Consider the following 8,832-nt stretch of genomic DNA (forward strand, 5'->3'; position numbering starts at 1 on the left):
GCGAAAGATCGAGCTGCACGTCAACGTCGAAGACAGGGAGGACGTGCTTTGCACTTGAGTGAACGTTTAACGACGGCCGAACAAATTCCTATAGGAACCCGATCGTTCTCCGAACCCGTCAGCAGGATGACATCCCCAGCTGGTGTGGGGAGCAGGCTGTTGACGCCACGTACCTCCCCGGCTGGTGTGGGGAACACCATGACCCCGAGAAACACTCCGGCCGGGGTCAGAACACCCCGTAGTACGATTCAAGAGTTTTTGGAAACGTTGGATCAAGGTCGTGTACCCACACCCATTCCGTTTGCCCTGTTGACCGAATTGGGACTCAATGCTGGAGGATTACAGACCGATGGGTTTGTAGCCCAACGACAACTCATGATGCGTTCTCTCTTGGATGGGAGTATCCCCGTCGCTCAGAGAACGCAGATTCAGAAAAATTATGACATCTCCTACCAAGATTTACAAGATTTTGCAGCCAGTGGTCCTTTCACCAACACCAACCGTCCTCGTCCCACCAGCGGAGGGAAACGCCCTCGTCGACGACCTCTCCCACCTTCTCCTGGAGGTTCCCGCCGTCAAGGAAGCGGTGGTGGAGGTGGCGGCGGCGGCAGAGGTTCTCCTGGAGGTGGTGGCGGTGGAGGACGTTCTCCTGGAGGGAGCAGTCGCCGTGGAGGTCGATGACGTCTCGATCAAGACGGACTCTGACGTATTCGAAACATCACCCATACCAACACAGTCACCACGGTCTACGAAGACGGTGGCACGCCCACGGTCCGACGCACCTCCTCCCGACTCAGTAATCCATAAAAAGGGCTATCACGCCTACCATGGAACCTCATTTCCATGATGCCCAAGACCATCCGACGCTGACGACGACAAAAGTATCCTTCCTTTGGTAATTCCTGGTCTAACCCTTAGGAGGTCCAGGAGCTGCATGTTGTTATGCTGTTAAAAAAGGACTGAAAGCTACCAAAGCCGCCGTCCGCCGACAACGGTGACAACGTGGATGCGGTCTACTCTCTGTCCTAGGCAAAGCCGTAGCCGCTGGGTACCACTTGGGAAAAGACAAAAAGTATAAAAGGATGGGTGCCAAAGGAGCCACAGGTCATTATGAAGCACCTGAGTATAATTATGGAATGATGAAACGGATTCTCAAACGAAAACCTTGGGCACGAAAAATGGTGATGGATCGAATGATGCGTGGGGATCCGCATCCTTTGAGGGGATTATAAAACGACGACGAAGAAGAAAACAACCCGTCCGAAGGCGTCAGCGTGGCGGTGTGCTCCGTTTGGTCGCCACAAGGGTAGGTGCCCTACTCGGAGGCGTGGCTGCTGCGACGTGTAACAATGCTAGGATAAGAGCACGTCACCGTAAACGGTACGATGACATGGTAGCTCGAATACGAGCAAAGGATGACGATTCGGCCATCGTGTACACGCACATCCCGCCCTATAAACCGCCCCGGTACAAAGGCCAAATCTTCCTCGAGAAACTCAAGCGTAAGCTCACACGCCGACGATGACTATAAAAAGAGAGGGTCGAACCAATCCCATGTATTATCCATGATGGCACGTCAACGTGGTGATAGCATTTGGTGGGGCGTGAGACGTCAACGCAGCCGTGGTTTACCCGTATGGGTACAACGTGGCGGCAACCTCGTGATGATCCCAGCTTCCCAACCCCGGCGAAAACGACGTCGACGTCGACGAAAACGACGCCCACTACGCGTATAAAAAGGATCTTAGATTCTATAACTGTTAAGAATCCCAACTGGCTGGAGGCAAACCAGTTGGTCTTTTCCCAGCTGCACTTGTAAATAGCCAACTGGTTTGCCTCTGGCCAGTTGGGATTCTTAACAGTTATAGTTGTGTTCTGTTGTTTCGTTGATTCATTGGCCCTGAAAAGCCCCTATGGGGAGAGGTCAATTATGTATGCATGTACCTTATCTTCTTCGTCTTGACCGAGTATCATGTCGTGGCGTATCCAACGACAACGTCCGTTCCTACGGAGTGTTTTGAAAGAAGCCGATCTCAAACGCGTCGGGCACGACTCCAGGCCGCCAATGCCGATCAAATCAATGCTGTGAGTGAACTGATCATGAACACGCTCCGAGGGAACATTCCCATCTCGTCCAAGACGATAGGACGACTTCGACCACACGAGCAAGTCTTGGGGGACATGGCCCGTCGTAAATATTCTATTAAAAAGCGACGTCAGATCATGATGGATCAAACGGGTCGAGGTGTGTGGCAAGGATTAAACACCGCCTGTGAATGGTGTTTATGTCCACGATGAAAGCGTGTCGCCATCAGATCCCTGGATGCGTTTGTGCCCAAATACCCTATCTGGGTTATTTTCTACGAGATCTGACCAGATCGTCGGGAGAGTGCCGTTACGAAAACTCTACTATGCCGTCGATCAAATGGTCGAGGCCAGATCACTGAGACCCCACGAGACCGAAGAGTGTTACGGGCCATCAGTCGCTCGACCCATAGAATAAAAGCCCGACGAAGGATGATGCGACGACATCTTGACCGAACCCGATTCTGGCTCGGATTGCATACGGCCTATCATCATTGTGTCAAGGATCATCTGCAACATGGACGATGGTTGGTGTGACAACACGTGGACGTACGGGCCTCGTTCGTTTTGCGCCCTGCAGGATCAGATACGAGGTCTTCGACATCGAGTACGAGAACAATGCGACATTGTCCGCCAATTGACCGATCAATTGCAAGAACGCAATCAGAGTCTGGATCTAGCCGAACAAAAGATGGGGGTCTTGCAAGAACAAGTCTGCGAACTGAACCAACATCTGGAACGAGAACGTAACGAGAAACAGGACCTCTACTATAAAACCAGGGAGAGACGCGAAGGCCTTAGTACCTCACGATGAGCGAGGTGAAGACCATTCCAGGGTTTGATAACAAAGTATTGATCGATCCCCAACGACTGCGTCAACTCGAAGACGTGTACAAGGAACGTCTGACGGAAAACATTCCCTTGGCCAAAGCCGCCCGTCTGGCGGCCAAACAAGAAGTCATTCTCATGTCGGACCAGATTCCTCCAGGTGTGAAGAAAGCGTTGGTGACCCCTTTAGCCAACGAGAAGAAACTGTGGACCAAAGCCGTTCGAAAACCCGTGGGCTTTGGACTGGATGCCGACGAACGCGATGTCGAGGCCCACGCCTATGCACGAGGACCCTTACAGTCCATGTTGATGCAGTTGGTTCAAAAGAAGAAGAAGAAAACACCCGAGACCCCGACCACACCCTCAGCACCCCCTAAAGCCAAGAAACGGCTTCGATTCGTTACTCAACCTAAAGCAGCCCCACCCAAAAAGAAAACGAAGAAGAAGACAGGAGCGTCGTACCCCAAGACGCCGACCCCGTCGGTCGACTGGAGACACCTTCCGTTTCAAGGGGACCCGACGATGATGGGGGACAGTGTGACCGAATGTGCGGATACGACCGCTCAATCGGTCAAGAGGAAGATTCGCAAGAAGGCAGGTCGCCATCGTCCCACCGAAACAGATAAACTAGGTCGGTTGGATTTTGACAAGAAACTCAAACGACAACTGGATGGCGAGGACTACTAAGAGACACCGTCGACGACGACGACGTACCCGTCAACGGGGTGGCAAGTTTGACTTACAGAAGGCCTTGAGCAAGACGGGCATCGAGTTTCATTCGCCTGAGTATCAGGACATGGGTCCTGGAACCAAACTCGAAAAACGACTCAAACGGGGCGATCCTGGCATCAATCGTTTGGACAAGATTGACAAGACCCACGACATGGATTATGCCAAGGCCAAAAACTTACAGGATAAGTGGAAAGCCGACAACAAGATGATTCGGGCCATCAGTAGCCTCCCAGGCAAAAAGAGGAAGATGGAGAAAGTAGTCAAGAAAATCATGCAACTCAAACGTAAACGCAAACTTTAATTTCTTCTTCTTAAGGAAATTTTGAATTGAATATTCTTGTTCTACGCCAAGGACCATAAATGTCAATAAACGGCACCAAACGAAAATGTCCGTCTTTCGTGTTCTTCTTGATCTGTTTCTGGGGATGCCATATGGGTCGTCTCCGATAACGCCATGCTTCGTGGAGGGCGTGTGCTGTCGCGCAGCAAAGCAGTTCTCCCCAAGAGTTGGCCAGATGATGGCACAGAATAGGTTGACGGATCTAAAATGAAAAGAGAAAATGATAATGTCTATCCTCCCTTAGAGCCACACAGTAACGCCAATAACGCCATACTTCGATGGCTCCCTCATAACAATGGAGGAATTGATGACATCGGGTAGGACAACAGGCACGGTAATCCTCCGTTGGCAAACACAAGCGATCCATCATGACATCCTTGGACACCGTACACATCTAAAACATATAAAAAAACATCCCTACTCAGAACAGGAACAATACGGAGGCGCAAAACTATGATAACGTCCCGTACGCACATCCAAATGTCCCTCGGTACTCTGGTAATCCAAATGTCCCTCCTCGTTGCGGACCATGATCTGACGACGCCATACAGGTGGATCCAGATAATAAAGGGGCATGCCTCTATCCTCTTCCTCTATCTCCTCATACAACAAGTGAGGATAGATGACTAGGTGTCCGGCGGTTCCTGCTATCGGATCCGATCCCAGATAATTATAAGACCCGTACCGTGTCACTACCGAATCAATGATGGCGAGTCTCTGGACGGTGGTATAACTTTCTCCATCACACTGCACGCAGTAGTACTCTCCGTACCCGTGTACCCTTCGTACGTAATCAGGGGTCTTGGTCAGGATGCACTAAAAACATAAACAAAGAGAGTCCTGTCAATCGTTCTTCCAGCAACATCAGTCGAACCTCTGGCATCGATCGGCATCGATCGGCACGCACCAGGATCTGATTGAAAAAAATCATTGTGTAAGGTCCCATATGGCGTGTGATTCATAAAATCCCTGTACGAAAGGGTATAGGATCCCACCATCACACCCGATTCCCTGCAAGGCCCATTCGTCCCTTGACAATGTCGTCCGTGTTCCCGCGGCGATGTATGTCTATCCATTCGGTGAAGACAATGCATGCATGTGATGGGTGCAAAGGAACAACAAGGTGAGTCCCAAAGCATAAAGCCTTCCCCATTGGCGTACACAGTCATGGTCTATAAAAGAGAAAGCATGTTTTTGACAGATGTCCAGACTTGGAAATGGACGCGCTCTTGTTTCAGGGAGCGTCGTTTCCTACACGAATAAGCTGTTCCATATTCAAGTAGACTGCACCAAGTCTATGAAAAAAAAAACCGGAAAAAAACTCATAAGTAGAAGAATCGACTATCGGCGACGGCGGCGACGACGACGTCTAGGCATGCGTCCATCCCCATCAAATCCTCTGTAAGCATACGGTGTAGCATCCATCACTAACCTTCATATATCCATACGAATATCTGTCTCCTTGTCAGTCATTCCATGCGACAACGAATAACACACGAATATGGAGAGATAACACCACATCAAATAATAGAAGGAACGATACGTACGAATCAATAATGCATCCCAATAGAAACCAGTGACACGAAGACGGGCCAAAGGGCCGCAACATCCACACCCTTCCTGACAATTAAAAAACAAAGAGAGAAAGGATCGTCTCAAGACGGTGCTTTCCACGGTAAAGCTTCGTGAACCAAACGTCTCCTTAAACGCGACTCCTCCTCCCTGGTGCGGGTCGCCCTGGTGTGGTGGTACGTCCTTATCCTCTCGATCACCAAACGACAAAACAACTAAACCGAAAAAAAGCTTCAAAAAAAGGGAACTTCATGAAAAAGAGACGGACGGCGGTCCGTATGACAACGACTACGTCCATAGGAGACCACCAACCCATCACATCGACAGCGAACAAGACATCCGTAACAAACATAATGAAAGGGATTGCAATCCAACCGTTTCAAACAGTGGATGCACGTGGCGGCTGATTCAACGCATTGCAGACACTCCCACTTGATCCAACACCATCGATCCCCTGGACGATGTCGGTATCCCTTATAGGTCCTATGTTTTGCTACCACCATCTAACACATTAAAAAAGGAAAAGACGTCGTCAAGGACCCTGACAAAAAATGACACCAGTCCCCCAAGTCACGACGACACGGTGGGAAACCATAACCTACGTTACACCCACAGATCATGCGTCCTGGACGACAGCGACGTGCGTAGGAGACCGAACAGAAACGGTCGAACTTCCCACACGTATAGGTCGTATAACTACAACGACATTGCCATTCGACCCAATGATACTCTCCAGAGACCACCATGACCTACAAGAAACAACGACAGTGAGGGGTTCGAAGGAGCATACAAAGAAGACCCCTTCTGTAGATGGGGTGCCGACACCAACGAAAAATGACAAACCCCTCTGGACGACGACGAGAACGATAGATGCCTGTACAATAACGATACCCCGGACAGTCCAATATTCGACCAAGACAATACCGACATAACATGATTCAGGATGCCATCGGGGTACGACGGTTCACGGGTGGAAACCGACGACACAACCCGCTGTCAAACACGATAGTCGATTCTCCTACGAACGTCGCCGTCATCTAAAAGACATCAAAAAAGATAAACGAGTCTATCAGGTTCGCTTCGAGATCAGTCAAACAGAAATAACAGGGACGTACCCTGCGATGTTGACTGCAGCGTGGTAGACGAGAAAAAAAAGGAAAAGGAAAAAGGAAAGGAACTTTATTTAAGTGTCTAGTCGTTCTAGCGCTGAAGCGCTAATTGGGGACACTGTAAACTGAAATGAACAATGAAAGTAAATCAATTCAAATGTTGGTTTTTGAGGAGAGGGGAAACCGGAGTACCCGGAGAAAACCTCTCGGTGCAGAGTAGAGAACCAACAAACTCAACCCACATATGACGCCGAGTCCGGGAATCGAGCCCGGGCCACATTGGTGGGAGGCGAGTGCTCTCACCACTGTGCCATCCCTCTTCATGAACGGGTTTCCAGCATTCCTTTCGGTCCTTCTCATCCTCTCGGTCTCTAGCCTCCAACACGTTTTGACGCACTTCTGGAGGTAACAGATCCCAATACAAAGCCTCGTCTTGGGTCGCCGGGGGCTTTTCTATTTTCTTGTATTCTTTCCGCCAGCGTCCATTGTCTTGCTTGACCCATACGTCTTCCTCGTACTCTGGGTCCTGTCCGATCTCCATGTGACACCTCGCCACAGCGAACTCTATCATACGTGTCTTCGGATCAGACGCCATGATTTTTGCTTTTTTCTGATACCCCACTCGATCGGGCTCGCTACTCAACAGGAATCGTTCCACCAATCCCCTTTCATCTAGGGGTCACATGACTCTCTGAGGGGATACCCCCATCCCCCCAGGAGATCTATCTCCCTTCGGATTGGTCCCATCCATGATACACGTCAAGGTCCTTTAAGGTGACAACCCATCTATAAAGGAAACGTCTTTTTTTCACAACTCATCTCATCATGGATAGTGACGATGAACTAGCTCAAGCGCTCCACGAGTTTGAACAAGTAGGAGGTACAGCCCCAGGACGTTTCGTATTTCAAAGACAACCTGTGGTGGAACGACGTAGTGTACGTCTAGGGGTTCGTGAACGGGTCTTTCAGCTTCGCCCTTGACGGATTGGGGCTTTCATTCCTCCACAACGACTTGCCGATGCCCTCGTGCAAGGTCTTCGTGCCGCTCTGGACGATTTGATCAATGACGAAGACATCCCGGACGGCGATCGGATCTACATCGCTCTGGCCTCCAATCGTATTGCCAATGCGTACAACGGATGGGGACTACGGGCTGGAGAATGGCGCGCACGCTCAAGGTCAACGCGTCGATGCCTCACTTGGGAATCTCTCCCACATGCTGAACTCCAACGACAATTACGATTCCTTCACCCTCTCGCTCGTTCACGTATGTGATGCCCCTGTGGGCTCCGGTTACAAACGAAAACACCTACCAGGTCATCAAGCCTCGACGCGTCTCAAAGAAATCAAACACTGTGTCTTACGTGTCCCACAGGACGACCAAACCCTATGCTGTCCACGCGCCATCGTTCTGGCTCGATGGGTCCATCAACAGCAAGACGATCCCTGTCTTCGTCAGCAATGGACCTGTCCTCAGGGACGTCACCATAGACTCACCCAAGCCGCTCAGACTCTCTTAGACGAAGCCTAACCCTACATCCACAACCCTGCGGTCAAGAACAACTTCAACAACTCGTCACGGTTCCCAGTCTCCAAGACTACACGATCGTGGTCGTCAATGCCAACCGCGCTTATACTTGTTTTGCCTACGGACGTGGGGACTCCTTGCTGGGACTCTTACATGAAGACGGTCATTACGACGTGTTGTCTTCCTTGCCTGGTTTCTTTGGCAAAGATTATTTTTGCAACAAGTGTTTTTGAGCCTACCATCATTTGGGTCAACATCTCTGTCCCAACAACCAAGCCAATCATTGTGGAGCCTGCTTGCAGAACGGATGCCCCGATCGTGCCGAAGCCTACCGACACTCCCGTTCGGCTCAGGTACTCTGTCCACTCTGTGGACGTGCCTTCTATGGGGACGTCTGTCTCCAAAGCCATCGGTCCAAGACCCAAGACGGCAAACCCGCCGATCCTCAACATCCCTCGGTCTGTGCCACCCGTCGTAAGTGCCAAGAATGTCACCGTGTGTTACGTAGCGTCAAAGAGATCCGAACCCATCTGTGCGGCTTTCGGGAATGCCTATGCTGCCACGAACAGGTCGACGTCCATCAACATCGATGTTTCTTACAAGTGGAAAAGACCCCAGCCGAAAAACGGCGTGATCAA

The sequence above is a fragment of the Montipora capricornis genome, chromosome 6 (assembly GCF_036669925.1).
Source record: "Montipora capricornis isolate CH-2021 chromosome 6, ASM3666992v2, whole genome shotgun sequence".
Lineage (NCBI taxonomy): Eukaryota > Metazoa > Cnidaria > Anthozoa > Scleractinia > Acroporidae > Montipora > Montipora capricornis.